Source organism: Tursiops truncatus, chromosome 10 (genome assembly GCF_011762595.2).
Source record: "Tursiops truncatus isolate mTurTru1 chromosome 10, mTurTru1.mat.Y, whole genome shotgun sequence".
Taxonomy (NCBI): Eukaryota; Metazoa; Chordata; class Mammalia; order Artiodactyla; family Delphinidae; genus Tursiops; species Tursiops truncatus.
Genome location: NC_047043.1, coordinates 57,426,210 through 57,443,772, shown reverse-complemented (window position 1 = coordinate 57,443,772; position 17,563 = coordinate 57,426,210).

Genomic DNA, 17,563 nt, shown 5'->3' with positions numbered 1-17,563 from the left:
CCATCTGTAGATGAATGGATAAACAAAATGTGGTATTATCCATTAAATGGAATATTATTCAGCCATAAAAAGGAATGAAGTACCGATACATGCTACAACATGGATGAACCTTGAAAACATTATGCCAAGTGAAATAAGCCAGACACAAAAGGACAACTATTGTATGATTCCACTTATATTAGGTTCCTAGAATAGAGATTGCCAGGGAGCAGGAGAAGAGGGAAATGGGTAGTTATTATTAAAGACTATGAAGTTTCTGTTTGGAATGATGAAAAGGTTCTAGAGGCAGATGATGGTAATGGTTGCATAGCATTTTTGGGTTTTTTTGTTGTTTTTGGGGGTTTTTTTTTTGCGGTACGTGGGCCTCTCACTGTTGTGGCCTCTCCCGTTGTGGAGCACAGGCTCCAGACGCGCAGGCTCAGCAGCCATGGCTCACGGGCCCAGCCGCTCCATGGCATGTGGGATCTTCCTGGACCGGGGCACGAGCCCGTGTCCCCTGCGTCGTCAGGCTGACTCTCAACCACTGCGCCAACACGGAAGCCCTATTTTTAGATTTTTAAGGAACCTCCATACTGTTCTCCATAGTGACTGTGTCAATTTACATTCCTGCCAACAGTGTATGAGGGTTCCCTTTTCTCCACACCCTCTCCAGCATTTATTGTTTGAAGATTTTTTGATGATGGCCATTCTGACCGGTGTGAGATGATATCGCACTGTAGTTTGATTTGCATTTCTCTAATGATTAATGATGTTGACCAACCTTTCATGTGTTTGTGGCAATCTGTATATCTTCTTCGGAGAAATGGCTAAGTTTTCTGCCCATTTTTGGATTGGGTTGTTTGTTTTTTTGATATTGAGCTGCATGAGCTGCTGGTAAATTTTGGAGATTAATCCTTTGTCAGTTGCTTCATTTGCAAATATTTTCTCCCATTCTGACGGTTGTCTTTTCATCTTGTTTATGGTTTCCATTGCTGTGCAAAAGCTTTTAAGTTTCATTAGGTCCCATTTGTTTATTTTTGTTTTTATTTCCATTTCTCTAGGAGGTGGGTCAAAAAGGATCTTGCTGTGATTTATGTCATAGAGAGTTCTGCCTATGTTTTCCTCTGAGAGTTTTATAGTGTCTGGCCTTACATTTAGGTCTTTAATCCATTTTGAGTTTATTTTTGTGTATGGTGTTATGGAGTGTTCTAATTTCATTCTTTTACATGTAGCTGTCCAGTTTTCCCAGCACTACTTATTGAAGAGTCTCTCTTTTCTCCATTGTATATTCTTGCCTCCTTTATCAAAGATAAGGTGACGATATGGGCGTGCATTTATCTCTGGGCTTTCTATCCTGTTCCATTGATCTATGTTTCCGTTTTTGTGCCAGTACCATATTGTCTTGATTACTGTAGCTTTGTAGTATAGTCTGAATTCCAGGAGCCTGATTCCCCCAGCTCCGTTTTTCTTTCTCAAGATTGCTTTGGCTATTCAGGGTTTTTGTGTTTGCACACAAATTGTGAAATTTTTTGTTCTAGTTCTGTGAAAAATCCCAGTGGTAGTTTGATAGGGATTGCATTGAATCTGTAGATTGCTTTGGTTAGTATAGTCATTTTCACAATGTTTATTCTTCCAATCCAAGAACATGGTATATCTCTCCGTCTATTTGTCTCATCTTTAATTTCTTTCATTAGTGTCTTATAATTCTCTGCATACAGCTCTTTTGTCTCCTTAGGTAGGTTTATTCCTAGGTATTTTATTCTTTTTGTTGCAATGGTAAATGGAAGTGTTTTCTTAATTTCACTTTCAGATTTTTCATCATTAGTGTATAGGAATGCAAGAGACTTCTGTGCATTAATTTTGTATCCTGCTACTTTACCAAATTCATTGATTAGCTCTAGCCGTTTTCTGGTAGCATCTTTAGGATTCTTTATGTATAGTATCATGTCATCTGCAAACAGTGACAGCTTTACTTCTTCTTTTCCGATTTGGATTCCTTTTATTTCCTTTTCTTCTCTGATTGCTGTGGCTAAAACTTCCAAAACGATGTTGAATAAGAGTGGTGAGAGTGCACAACCTTGTCTTGTTCCTGATCTTAGTGGAAATGGTTTCAGTTTTTCACCATTGAGGACAATGTTGGCTGTGGGTTTGTCATATATGGCCTTTATTATGTTGAGGTAAGTTCCCTCTATGCCTACTTACTGGAGGGTTTTTATCATAAATGGGTGCTGAATTTTGTCAAAAGCTTTCTCCGCATCTATTGAGATGATCATATGGTCTTTCTCCTTCGATTTGTTAATATGGTGTATCACATTGATTGACTTGCGTATATTGAAGAATCCTTGCATTCCTGGGATAAACCCCACTTGATCATGGTGTATGATCCTTTTAATGTGCTGTTGGATTCCGTTTGCTAGTATTTTGTTGAGGATTTTTGCATCTATGTTCATCAGTGATATTGGTCTATAGTTTTCTTTTTTTGTGACATCTTTGTCTGGTTTTGGTATTAGGGTGATGGTGGCCTCGTAGAATGAATTTGGAAGTGTTCCTCCCTCTGCTGTATTTTGGAAGAGTTTGAGAAGGATAGGTGTTATCTCTTCTCTAAATGTTGATAGAATTCGCCTGTGAAGCCATCTGGTCCTGGGCTTTGGTTTGTTGGAAGATTTTTAATCACAGTTCCAATTTCAGTGCTTGTGATTGGTCTGTTCATATTTTCTATTTCTTCCTGATTCAGTCTTGGCAGGTTGTACATTTCTAAGAATTTGTCCATTTCTTCCAGGTTGTCCATTTTATTGGCATAGAGCTGCTTGTAGTAATGTCGATGAACTTTTGTATTTCTGCAGTGTCAGTTGTTACTTCCCCTTTTTCATTTCTAATTCTATTGATTTGAGTCTTCTCCCTTTTTTTCTTGAGGAGTCTGTCTAATGGTTTATCTTTTCAAAGAACCAGCTTTTAGTTTTACTGATCTTTGCTATCGTTTCCTTCATTTCTTTTTCATTTATTTCTGATCTGATCTTTATGATTTCTTTCCTTCTGCTAACTTTGGGGGTTTTTTGTTCTTCTTTCTCTAATTGCTTTAGGTGTAAGGTTAGGTTGTTTATTTGAGATGTTTATTGTTTCTTAAGGTAGGATTGTATTGCTATAAACTTCCTTCTTAGAACTGCTTTTGCTGCATCACATAGGTTTTAGGTTGTCGTGTTTTCATTGTCATTTGTTCCTAGGTATTTTTTGATTTCCTCTTTGATTTCTTCAGTGATCACTTTGTTATTAAGTAGTGTATTGTTTAGCCTCCATGTGTTTGTATTTTTTTACTGATCTTTTCCTGTAATTGACATCTAGTCTCATAGCCTTGTGGTCAGAAAAGATACTTGATACAATTTCAATTTTCTTAAATTTACAAAGGCTTGATTTGTGACCCAAGATAGGATCTATCCTGGAGAACGTTCCATGAGCACTTGAGAAAAATTTGTATTCTGTTGTTTTTGGATGGCATATCCTATAAATATCAATTAAGTCCATCTTGTTTAATGTATCATTTAAAGCTTGTGTTTCCTTATTTATTTTCATTTTGGATGATCTGTCCATTGGTGAAAGTGGGGTGTTAAAGTCCCCTACTATGAATGTGTTACTGCCAATTTCTCCTTTTATGGCTGTTAGTATTTGCCTTATGTATTGAGGTGCTCCTATGTTGGGTGCATAAATATTTACAGTTGTTATATCTTCTTGGATTGATCCCTTGATCATTATATAGTGTCCTTCTTTGTCTCTTGTAATAATCTTTATTTTAAAGTCTATTTTGTCTGATATGAGAATTGTTAATCCAGCTTTCTTTTGATTTCCACTTGCATGGAATATCTTTTTCCATCCCCTCACTTTCAGTCTGTATGTGTCCCTAGGTCTGAGGTGTGTCTCTTGTAGACAGCACATATATGGGTCTTGTTTTTGTATCCATTCAGCCAGTCTGTATCTTTTAGTGGGAGCATTTAATCCATTTACATTTAAGGTAATTATCGATATGTATCTTCCCATTCCCATTTTCTTAATTGTTTTGGGCTTGTTATTGTAGGTCTTTTCCTTTTCTTGTGTTTCTTGCCTAGAGAAGTTCCTTTAGCATTTGTTGTAAAGCTGGTTTGGTGGTGCTGAACTCTCGCAGCTTTTGCTTGTCTGTAAAGATTTTTAATTCTCCAACAAATCTGAATGAGATCCTTGCTGGGTAATCTTGGTTGTAGGTTTTTCTCCTTCATCACTTTAAATATGTGCTGCTACTCCCTTCTGGCTTGCAGTTTCTGCTGAAAGATCACTTTATGGGGATTCCCTTGTGTGTTATTTTTCCCTTGCTGCTTTTAATATGTTTTCTTTGTATTTAATTTTTGATAGATTGATTAATATGTGTCTTGGCATGTTTCTTCTTGGATTAATTCTGTATGGGAGTCTCTGTGCTTCCTGGACTTGATTAACTATTTCCTTTCCCATATAAGGGAGGTTTTCAACTATAATCTCTTCAAATATTTTCTCAGTCCCTTTCTTTTACTCTTCTTCTTCTGGGAACAATTTAATTCAAATGTTGGTGAGTTTAATATTGTCCCAGAGGTCTCTGAGACTCTCCTCAGTTCTTTTCATTCTTTTTTCTTTATTCTGCTCTGCAGTAGTTATTTCCACTATTTTATCTTCCAGGCCACTTATCCGTTCTTCTGCCTCAGTTATTCTGCTATTAATCCCTTCTAGAGTATTTTAAATTTCATTTATTGTGTTTTTCATCATTGCTTGTTTCCTCTTTAGTTCTTGTAGGTCCTTGTTAAATGTTTCTTGCATTTTCTCTATTCTATTTCCAAGATTTTGGATCGTCTTTACTATCATTATTCTGAATTCTTTTTCAGGTAGAAGGCCTATTTCCTCTTCATTTGTTAGGTCTGGTGGGTTTTTATCTTGCTCCTTCATCTGCTGTGTGTTTTTCTGTCTTCTCATTTTGCTTATCTTACTGTGTTTGGCGTCTCCTTTTTGCAGGCTGCAGGTTCATAGTTCCCGTTGTTTTTGGTGTCTGTCCCCTGTGGCTACAGTTGGTTCAGTGGGTTGTGTAGGCTTCCTGGTGGAGGGGAGTAGTGTCTGTGTTTTGGTGGATGAGGCTGGATCTTGTGTTTCTGGTGGGCAGGTCCACATCTGGTGGTGTGTTTTGGGGTTTCTGTGGCCTTTTTACGATTTTAGGCAGCCTCTGTGCTAATGGGTGGGGCTGTGTTCCTGTCTTGCTAGTTGTTTGGCATAGGGTGTCCAGCACTGTAGCTTACTGGTCGTTGAGTGAAGCTGGGTCTTGGTGTTGAGATGGAGACCTCTGGGAGATTTTTGCCGTTTGATATTACGTAGAGCTGGGAGGTCTCTTGTGGACCAGTGTCCTGAAGTTGTCTCTCCCACCTCAGAGGCACAGCACTGACTCCTGGCTGGAGCACCAAGAGCCTTTCATCAACATGGCTCAGAATAAAAGGGAGAAAAAGTAGAAAGAAAGAACGATAAAAGATAAAATAAAATAAAGTAAGATAAAATAAAATAAAGTTATTAAAATAAAAAATAGTTATTAAGAAAAAGATTTAAAAAACAAAAATAATTTAAAAACGGACGGACAGAACCCTAGGACACATGGTGGAAGAAAAGCTATACAGACAAAATCTCTCACAGAAGCATACACATACACACTCACAAAAAGAGGAAAAGGGGAAAAAATAATATATCTTGCTCTCAAAGTCCACCTCCTCAATTTGGAATGATTCATTGTCTATTCAGGTACTCCACAGATGCAGGGTATATCAAGTTGATTGTGGAGATTTAATCCGCTGCATCTGAGGCTGTTGGGAGAAATTTCCGTTTCTCTTCTTTGTTCGCACAGCTCCTGGGGTTCAGCTTTGGGTTTGGTTCCGCCTCTGCGTGTAGGTCGCCTGAGGGCGTCTGTTCTTCGCTCAGACAGGATGGGGTTAACGGAGCAGCTGCTTCGGGGACTCTGGCTCACTCAGGCCGGGTGAGGGATGGGCACGGAGTGCGGGGCGAGCCTTCGGCGGCAGAGGCCTGCGTGACGTTGCACCAGCCTGAGGCGCGCCGTGCGTTCTCCCGGGGAAGTTGTCCCTGGATCACGGGACCCTGGCAGTGGCGGGCTGCACAGGCTCCCAGGAGGGGCGATGTGGACAGTGACCTAGGCTCGCACACAGGCTTCTTGTTGGCGGCAGCAGCAGCAGCCTTAGCGTCTCATGCCCGTCTCTGGGGTCCGCGCTCTTAGTCGCAGCTCGCGCCCGTCTCTGGAGCTTCTTTAAGCAGCGCTCTTAATCCCCTCTCCTCGCGCACCAGGAAACAAAGAGGTAAGAAAACGTCTCTTGTCTCTTTGCCAGCTCCAGACGTTTCCCCGGACGCCCTCCAGGGTAGCCATGGTGCACTAACCCCTTCAGGCTGTGTTCACGCCGCCAGTCCTCTCCCTGGGATCTGACCGAAGCCCGAGCCTCAGCTCCCAGCCCCCGCCGCCCCGGTGGGTGAGCAGACAAGCCTCTCGGGCCGGTGAGTGCCGGTCGGCACCGATTCTCTGTGCGGGAATCTCCCCGCTTTGCCCTCCGCACCCCTGTTGCTGTGCTCTCCTCTGCCACCCGCAGTCTCCGCCCACGAAGGGGCTTCCTAGTGTGTGGAAAGCTTTCCTCCTTCACAGCTCCCTCCCACTGGTGCAGGTCCTGGCCCTATTCTTTTGTCTCTGTTTATCCTTTTTACTTTTGCCCTACCCAGGTACGTGGGGAATTTCTTGCCTATTGGGAGGTCTGAGGTCTTCTGCCAGCGTTCAGTGGGTGTTGTGTAGGAGCAGTTCCACAAGTAGATGTATTTCGGATGTATCTGTGGGGAGGAAGGTGATCTCCGCGCCTTACGCTTCTGCCATTTTCCTCAACTCCTCTATGTGGGGCCTTATGTGTGAGCTGGTTCCTGCTTGGTTAATCATCCCATTTGTGATGTGGGCCCTTTGGTGTGAGGTTGTTCTTGTTTGGTTCCTCATCCTCTTTCTGTTGGCCCTTTGGTTTGAAGTGGTTCCTGCTGGGTTCCGCATCCCCTTTGTGATGTGGGCCCTTTGGTTTGAGGTGGTTCCTGCTGGGTTCTTCACCCCCTTTGTTATGTTGGCCCTTCGTTGTGAGGTTGTTCTTGCTGGGTTCCTCATCCCCTTAGTGATGTGGGCTTTTGCCGTGAGGTGGTTCTTGCTGGGTTCCTCATCCCCTTTGTGATGTGGGACCTTTGGTGTGAGGTGGTTCCTGCTTGGTTCCTCATCCATTTTTTTTTTTTTTTTGTGGTACGCAGGCCTCCCACTGTTGTGGCCTCTCCGTTTGCGGAGCTCAGGCTCCGGACCCGCAGACTCAGTGGCCACGGCTCACGGGCCAGCCGCTCCGCAGCATGTGGGATCTTCCTGGAACTGGGCACGAACCCACGTCCCCTGCATCGGCAGGCGGACTCTCAACCACTGCGCCACCGGGGAAGCCCCTCATCCCTTTTTTGATGTGGGCTTCTGGTTTGAGGTGGTTCCTGCTGGGTTCGTCATCCCCTTGTGATGTGGGCCCTTTTGTGTGAGGTGGTTCGTCCTGGTTTCCTCATGACCTTTGTGATATGGGATTTTGGTTTGAGGTGGTTCCTGCTTGGTTCCTCATCCCCTTTGTGTTGTGGGACCCTTGGTGTGAGGTGGTTCCTGCTGGGTTCCTCATTTCCTTTGTGATATGGGCCCTTTGGTGTGAGTTTGTTCCTGCTGGGTTGTTCATCCCCTTTGTGATGTGAGCTTTTGGTGTGATGTGGTTCCTGCTGGGTTCCGCATCCCGTTGTGATGTGGGCCTTTGGTGTGATGTGGTTCCTGCTGGGTTCTTCATCCCCTTTGTGATGTGGACCCTTTGGTGTGAGGTGGTCACTGCTGGGTTCCTCATCCGCTTTGTAATATGGGATTTTGGTGTGAGGTGATTCCTGCGGGGTTCCTCATCCCCTTTGTAATGTGGTTTTTTGCTGTAAGGTGGTTCCTGCTTGGTTCCTCGTCCCATTTGTGATGTGGGCCCGTTGATGCGAGGTGGTTCCTGCTGGGTTCCTCATCCCCTTTCTGATGTGGGCTTTTGGTGTGAGGTGGTTCCTGATGGGTTCCTCATCCCCTTTGTGATGTGGGCCCTTGGTGTGAGTTTGTTCCTGCTGGGTTGTTCATCCCTTTGTAATGTGTTTTTTTGCTGTAAGGTGGTTCCTGCTTTGTTTATCTTTTCAAAGAACCAGCTTTTAGTTTTACTGATCTTTGCTATCGTTTCCTTCATTTCTTTTTCATTTATTTCTGATCTGATCTTTATGATTTCTTTCCTTCTGCTAACTTTGGGGTTTTTTTGTTCTTCTTTCTCTAATTGCTTTAGGTGCAAGGTTAGGTTGTTTATTCGAGATGTTTCCAGTTTCTTAAGGTAGGATTGTATTGCTATAAACTTCCCTCTTAGAACTGCTTTTGCTACATCCCATAGGTTTTGGGTCATCCTGTCTCCATTGTCATTTGTTTCTAGGTATTTTTTGATTTCCTCTTTGATTTCTTCAGTGATCTCTTGGTTATTAAGTAGTGTATTGTTTAGCCTCCATGTGTTTGTATTTTTTACAGATTTTTTTCTGTAACTGATATCTAGTCTCATAGCATTGTGGTCAGAAAAGATACTTGATACGATTTCAATTTCCTTAAATTTACCAAGGTTTGACTTGTGACCCGAGATATGATCTATCCTGGAGAATGTTCTATGAGCACTTGATAAGAAAGTGTATTCTGTTGTTTTGGATGGAATGTCCTATAAATATCAATTAAGTCCCTCTTGTTTAATGTGTCATTTAAAGCTTGTGTTTCCTTATTTATTTTCATTTTGGATGATCTGTCCATTGGTGAAAGTGGGGTGTTAAAGTCCCCTACTATGATTGTTACTGTCGATTTCCCCTTTTATGGCTGTTAGTATTTGCCTTATATATTGATGTGCTCCTATGTTGGGTGCATAAATATTTACAATTGTTATATCTTCTTCTTGGATTGATCCCTTGATCATTATGTAGTGTCCTTCTTTGTCTCTTGTATTAGTCTTTATTTTAAAGTCTATTTTGTCTGATATGACAATTGCTACTCCAGCTTCCTTTTGATTTCCATTTGCATGGAATATCTTTTCCATCCCCTCACTTTCAGTCTGTATGTGTCCCTAGGTCTGAACTGGGTCTCTTGTAGACAGCATATATACGGGTTTTGTTTTTGTATCCATTCAGCCAGTCTATGTCTTTTGGTTGGAGAATTTAATCCATTTACATTCAAGGTAATTATCGATATGTATGTTCCTATTACCATTTTCTTAATTGTTTTGGGTTTGTTATTGTCTTTCCCTTCTTTGTGTTTCCTGCCTAGAGAAGTTCCTTTAGCATTTGTTGTAAAGCTGGTTTGGTTGTGCTGAATTCTCTTAGCTTTTGCTTGTCTGTAAAGGTTTTAATTTCTCCATCAAATCTGAATGAGATCCTTGCTGGGTAGAGTAATCTTGGTTGTAGGTTTTTCTCCTTCATCACTTTAAATATGTACTGCCTCTCCCTTATGGCTTGCAGAGTTTCTGCTGAAAGATCAGCTGTTAACCTTATGGGGATTCCCTTGTATGTTATTTGTTGTTTTTCCCTTGCTGCTTTTTTGTGTGTGTGTGGTACGCGGGCCTCTCACTGTTGTGGCCTTTCCCCTTGTGGAGCACAGGCTCTGGACGCCCAGGCTCAGTGGCCATGGCTCACGGGCCCCGCCGCTCTGCGGCATGTGGGATCTTCCCGGACTGGGGCACAAACCCGTGTCCCCTGCGTTGGCAGGCGGACTCTCAGCCACTGCGCCACCAGGGAAGCCCTCCCTTGCTGCTTTTAATATGTTTTCTTTGTATTTAATTTTTGATAGTTTGATTAAATGTGTCTTGGTGTGTTTCTCCTTGGATTTATCCTGTACGGGAGTCTCTGTGCTTCCTGGACTTGATTAACTATTTCCTTACCCATATTAGGGAAGTTTTCAACTATAATGTCTTCAAATATTTTCTCAGTCCCTTTCTTTTTCTCTTCTTCTGGACCCCTATAATTCGAATGTTGGTGCGTTTAATATTGTCCCAGAGGTCTCTGAGACTGTCCTCAATTCTTTTCATTCTTTTTCCTTTATTCTGCTCTGCAGTAGTTATTTGCACTATTTTATCTTCTAGGTCACTTATCTGTTCTTCTGCCTCAGTTATTCTGCTATTCATCCCTTCTAGAGAATTTTTAATTTCATTTATTGTGTTGTTCATGATTGTTTGTTTGCTGTCTAGTTCTTCTAGGTCCTTGTTAAACGTTTCGTTTATTTTCTCCATTCTATTTCCAAGATTTTGGATCATCTTTATTATCATTATTCTGAATTCTTTTTCAGGTAGACTGCCTATTTCCTCTTCATTTGTTAGGTCTGGTGGGTTTTTACCTTGCTCCTTCATCTGCTGTGTGTTTTTCTGTCCTCTCATTTTGCTTATCTTACTGTGTTTGGGGTCTCCTTTTCGCAGGCAGCAGGTTCGTAGTTCCCATTGTTTTTGGTGTCTCCCCCAGTGGCTACAGTTGGTTCATTGGGTTGTGTAGGCTTCCTGGTGGAGGGGACTAGTGCCTGTGTTCTGGTGGATGAGGCTGGATCTTGTCTTTCTGGTGGGCAGGACCGCGTCTGCTGGTGTGTTTTGGGGTGTCTGTGACCTTATTAAGATTTTAGGCAGCCTCTCTGTTAATGGGTGGGGTTGTGTTCCTGTCTTGCTAGTTGTTTGGCATGGGGTGTCCAGCACTGTAGCTTGCTGGTCGTTGAGTGGAGCTGGGTCTTGGCATTCAGATGGAGATCTGTGGGAGATTTTCGCCATTTGATATTACGTGGAGCTGGGAGGTCTCTGGTGGACCAATGTCCTGGAATTCGCTCTCCCACCTCAGAGGCACAGCCTTGACTCCTGGCTGGAGCACCAAGAGCCTGTCATCCACACGGCTCAGACAAGCGCGGGGCCCCGAGGGTGGACTCTGCATAGCATTTTAAATATACTTAGTGCCACTGAACTGTACACTTAAAAATGCTTAAAATAGTAAATTGCTATGTATGTTTTATAGTAAAAATTTTTTTTAAATCAGTTGAGCATATTTGTTTGGGTCTAAATGCTCTTTTTCCTAATCGCTAAATTACGTCCTTCCCACAGTTCAATGTAGCTCCAACTTTAAACTGGGATCTTTATCTTTTTTTAGATGATAAGATCACCAAATAGATTACCCTTCACTGAAATAATATTTTCTCTCCCACAGATAAGTAAATATAACATAAGCAGTTAGTGATTCTCCTCTTACTATGAGAAGCAAAATTGAATTGACTAAAGTCTGTCAGAAGTAAGAATACCTAGGCTTTAGCTCTCTGACATTAGTCAAGTCCCAAGTCCCAACTTTCTTCTTAAAATAGCAATAGTAAATTTATTCCTGTGATAACAAATAGGTCACGAAAGTGCTTTGTAAACTGAAATGCTCTTCAGCTGTCATGCGTTATACAGACTTAGCTGTTTTGCCTCAGAATGGAAGTAAGCTTTGCTGCAGCTTAAAACCAAGGCTCCATTTGGCTCTCCCCATTTCAGGGCTCTCCTCTTAATGGACCTCAGCTTTGCAGGTCCAACATCTAATTTGGTCATTAAACCAGGAGTGTCTCTTGGGACCAGACTTATGCCAGCCATGGTATTAAGTGATTAACGTGTAAACAAGAACACTGAGGCACTAGTTTACACTAGAGGATTTGTCACCCATATCCAGAGCTGCTCCTTTCCCAGAATCAGACACCCATGAAGCCAAGAGTCATCAGAAAGATACTGTGAGCGATTCAGAGCAAACAGAAGCCAACTGCGTTGAAATATTTCTGACCCAGGGTTAAGCCTTATTAAACATTCTACTTCACCGTCAGAAGCACCCATAGATAAAAATTGTCCATGGTCTCCAGGTTCAAGTTCCTTCTCGCTAAAAGGTGCTGGATACACACTGCCAGTTCTGCCTCTTCATCTCCCCATGAATTTGGGGTTTCTTTTTTGGCTGCCAGCCTCTCAGAGTCCCCTGCTCCCCGCACACTCTGCCTTTTAACTTAATACCATTTTGGCTATAGTCAAGTCCTATTTTATCCATGGAGCAATTTTGTCTAAGATGTGTTTGTATATATGGTGATGTCATTCATCATATGTTGACTTTATTAGAAGACTCAATGTTCTGCCAAGATTCATTAGTCCTTAGTTCCAAGGGACCTCTCTGATGGCTGAGATCTACCGTGGCTCTCCTCCAAGCATAATGGATTTGTAATATATTTTCTATTTCCCCCCCAGATTTCTCAGTTTCACTCTTGGTTCACATCATCGTCTTTCAAAACACTTGGATGAAAGTCATCTTGTCTCAGTGATACCTGGTTTCTCCCCTGGTGATTAGGTCTCCAATGCCTTGTGTACTTACTAGTTTTTAATTTACTGCCTCCACAGTAAGTGGAATCTTATCTTATTCCACAGTAAGTGGAATCTTATGTGGGAATCTCCGCAGCTTCCTTTTTTTTTTTTTAGTTGAAGTATAGTTGATTTACAATGTTCTGTTAATTACTGCTGTACAGAAAAGTGATTCATTTATATATACATTTTTTTAAATATTCTTTTCCATTATGGTTTATCATAGGATATTGCATATAGTTCTCTGTGCTATACAATATGACCTTGTTTATCCATTCTATATACAAAGGTTTACATCTGCTGACCCCAACCTCCCACTCTATCCCTCCCTCAAACCCCTTCTCCTTGGCAACCACCAGTCTGTTCTCTCTGTGAGTCTGTTTCTGTTTCATAGGTTCATTTGTGTCATATCTTAGATTCCACATATAAGTGATATCATATGGTATTTGTCTTTCTCTTTCTGACTTTACTTAGTATGATAATCTCTAGTTGCTTCCACTCAGCTTCCTTCTTATATAAAGACCAAAACAAATACTGACTGAGGATTTTTATATATGAAAACACCTGAGGATAAAGCAGCTACGGTATATTGGAAAAAAGTATTGGGTTTGAGACCTCAGTGGGGAGTAAGTGTGCATGTGTGTGCAGTGGAAGGTGGAAATGAAGGGAAGGGAAGAACAAGTATTTCTTGGACAGGCATTATTTTATGTACCTGCCTTCTGTTCCATCATGGAGTCTTTCCATGAGACCAGGGGTCTCAAGTTCTGGATTTGGGTCCCAGCTCTCTCACTTTTCAGTTGTGTGGACTTGAGTAAATTACAGCTTTCCACATGGAAAAAGTCAGGATAATACATACTTCATTTTTTGTGAGGGACTTTAAAGAGTAGTAAAGCACTTTATGTACAGCAAAGCACTATACAAAGTGTTACCATAGTGGAACACGCATTGTGTTTTAAACTCAAATATAGCAAGATTTGTAAAAAGGTAAAGTTCACCATGGCCTGGGAGGGTTCAGAGTTTACCAAAAGTAGAATTGGGTTGGGTCTTTAAGGAGTGCACTGAATTGTCAGGAAGGGGGAGCATTCAGGAAAGGACTAGAGTCCAAGCAGAGGTGTCAGGGGCAGTGGTGAGCACAGGGCTTTTGCATCAGTGGCTCTGCTGGAGCTAGGTGGCAGGACAGGAGGTGAAGGGCCTAGGCAACAAGGAAAAGAAAAGAACAAATCCGAGTGATGAAGGACTCTGCTTATGAAAAATGGCAGAACTTGGTGACTGGCTTTATAGTGATAAATGAACAGGAGGAAGGAAAGACACTTCTGAGTTTGAGCCCAGGGTGTGACAGTGTGAGATGGAGATCCCTGACAGGAACGGGTGATCTCAGGAGCACCAGTAGGGAAGGCAGTAAGTATAGCTGCAGATAAGCTGAGTTTAGGTCATAGGGCTCTAGCTGAAAGGTACGATGATGGCATTTCTACCTCACGTTGTAAACTTTTAGTTACTCTGTGTGACACTTCAGAGTTACACTGGGGACAGGAAAAAGACCTAACACCAATGTTATAAGCAGCTCAGGATACTACAGAGGGGACCTGTTCCTGGGTTCCTGTGCGGAGACCAACTGGATGCTGGCCTCCACTCTGGAACTATTTATCACTGCTGAATTTAGGAGAAAATTTCCTAACTTTTGTCTTGCTAAAAACAAATTATTTTGCCCCATTTCAGTGACTAAGGGGAAAGTAAGCTCTCTTTATCTAAGAATAAAGCCAGGACACATGAGTAGTAGTGGCTCTTACATGAACTTACAGCAGGTAAATCACTCACTCAGAAAGTGGCAATCAAGTCATGGTTGGTGCATGTTTGGTTTCCTTTCTCCAACTTCCCGTTCAATTTGAAGAGCTTTCAAACAGGATTAGGTATATAAATAATTGGCAGTTCCACTATTTGACACATGAGAACTTTAAAATACTTTGTTCATTCAGCTTTGTTCTGGCCTTTGTTTTGATGGGCTGTAAATTTAATGGGGGTAGAGCCTAAATTTCAAGTTCCTGAAACTCTGAGCAGTGTTTCCTCATCGGTGAGGCAAGAGGCGTGGTCTGCATGACCAGTCCTCTACTCCAAAGTTCTGACTCCGTGGTACAGAAGCAGAGGCTACTTTGGGGATTTCTGTGTGGAGTCAAATTCCAGCTGTCACCACCAGATGTCACTATTGCTCGTTAACTAGAAATAGGCTGATAACTTTTTGCCCGGAATAGCAGGATCCTGAATATAAAAATACAAAAACCTACTTACTTTTTTTATTTTGAAGTTTTGAATTTTATTTATTTTTTATACATCAGGTTCTTATTAGTTATCCATTTTATACATGTTAGTGTATACATGTCAATCCCAATCTCCCAATTCATCCCATCACCCCCAGCCGCTTTCCCCCCTTGGTGTCCATACGTTTGTTCTCTACATCTGTGTCTTAGTTTCTGCTCTGCAAACCGGTTCATCTGTACCATTTTTCTAGGTTCCACATATATGCCTTAATATACGATATTTGTTTTTCTCTTTCTGACTTAATTCACTCTGTATGACAGCCTCTAGATCCATCCATGTCTCTACAAATGACCTAATTTCGTTCCTTTTTATGGCTAATATTCCATTGTGTATATGTACCACATCTTCTTTATCCATTCGTCTGTCGATGGGCATTTAGGTTGCTTCCATGTCCTGGCTATTGTAAATAGTGCTGCAATGAACATTGGGATGCATGTGTTTTTTGAATTATGGTTTTCTCTGGGTATATGCCCAGTAGTGGGACTGCTGGATCATATGGTAATTCTTAGTTTTTTAAGGAACCTCCATACTGTTCTCCATAGTGGCTGTATCAATTTACATTCCCACCAACAGTGCAAGAGGGTTCCCTTTTCTCCACACCCTCTCCAGCATTTGTTGTTTGTAGATTTTCTGATGCCCATTCTAACTGGTGTGAGGTGATACCTCATTGTAGTTTTGATTTGCATTTCTCTAATAATTAGTGATGTTGAGCAGCTTTTCATGTGCTTCTTCACCATCTGTTTGTCTTCTTTGGAGAAATGTCTATTTAGGTCTTCTGCCCAGTTTTAGATTGGGTTGTTTCTTTTTTTAATATTGAGCTGCATGAGCTGTTTATATATTTTGGAGATTAATCCTTTGTCCATTGATTCATTTGCAAACATTTTCTCCCATTCTGAGGGTTCTCTTTTCGTTTTGGTTGTAGTTTCCTTTGCTGTGCAAAAGCTTTGAAGTTTCATTAGGTCCCATTTGTTTATTTTTGTTATTTCCATTACTGTAGGAGGTGGATCATAAAAGATCTTGCTGTGATTTATGGCAAAGAGTGTTCTTCCTATGTTTTCCTCTAACAGTTTTATAGTGTCCGGTCTTACATTTAGGTTTCTAATCCATTTTGAGTTTATTTTTGTGTATGGTGTTAGGGAGTGTTCTAATTTCATTCTTTTACATGTAGCTGTCCAGCCTTCCCAGCACCACTTATTAAAGAGACTGTCTTCTCCATTGTATATCCTTGCCTCCTTTTTCATAGATTAGTTGACCATAGGTGCCTGGGTTTGTCTCTGGGCTTTCTATCCTGTTCCACTGATCTGTATTTCTGTTTTTGTGCCAGTACCATATTGTCTTGATTACTGTAGCTTTGTAGTATAGTCTGAAGTCAGGGAGTCTGATTCTTCCAGCTCCATTTTTTTCCCTCGAGACTGCTTTGGCTATTCGGGGTCTTTTGTGTCTCCATACAAATTTTAAGATTTTTTGTTCTAGTTCTGTAAAAACTGCCATTGGTAATTCGATAGGGATTGCATTGAATCTGTAGATTGCTTTGGGTGGTATAGTCATTTTCACAATGTTGATTATTCCAATCCAAGAACATGGTATATCTCTCCATGTTTGTATCATCTTTAATTTCTTTCATCAGTGTCTTAAGGTGATGTTCTAACTTAAGACGAAAAATCATCTTAAGTTAGAACACCACTTCCTTGGGGATACCTTCTCTGACTCCAGCCCTGGGTTAGGTCCCCCAGTCTGCTGCATCCTGTACCTAGTATTTATCATGGTTTTTGAAATCACTGATCTAATGCCAGCCTTCTGTGCTAGACTGTAAGTTGTGAGTGGAGGGCCCACACACCTTCTGTGCTGCCACATTCCCAAGCCTAACAGTAACAATGGTAACAGCAGCCATTCAGAGATTACTAATGCATCAGGTGCTATGCTAAGCCCTGTTATGTTAACCATTGCATTTTATCTTCCCAGCAACCCTAGGCCACTGACATTGTCCCCACTTTACAGATGAGGAAACCATGGCTGCTCGGCTCCTAAGTGGCAAAACCATGAACCCAGGTCTGACTCAGTAAAAAGTAGTGTTACATCCACTTGAGCCACTTTTAAGAACTTCCATAATCTGATGCCAGCCTATTCATCCACCCTAATTTACCACTGTCTTCTTCAGGCAAGCACCCTTACTTATTGTCTCCTGATCACTTAATATGCTCACTACAGTCTCAACATTTTGCTCCTGTTCTTCTATCCTCTGGCATTTGTCTAGATCAGCTTCTCTCAATTAGTATTTATTTAACAAAATCAATAATGTACTCATCCATTAGAAAGTTTCTGAAACTTGTTCACAAATTTGTTCTTCTATAGGCTTATCCTTCATGAAATAATTGTTAGGACTGGCTACAAGCAACTCCTATAATGTCTACTGGAGGCTGAGAAGAGTTCCTTGTAATAGCTTATATTTTTAAAGCACATTTCCCATAGACCCATGTAATGATCTATAAACTAGATAGGACTATAGAAATTACATAGTCCAGTCTCTCATTTCTAACTAGCAGAAAACTGAGAAAACCTTGGTTGGTCCAGGTTATATAGTCAGTGGAGCAGTGAGCCAAGACCATGCCGTACCCTCTTGTCTAACAGTACTAATTTATGGTAACCACTGCCACGCAGCATTAACTTCACAAAGGCCAACATTTCAAGTCTCTGTTGGCATCTACTGCTTGACTGCCCAGGTTCCAGTCCCAAACCTACAACCTTCTCTAGCTTATGTGACCTTGGGTTAATTACTTAAAACTATTCATACCTCAGTCTCCTCCTCCATGAAA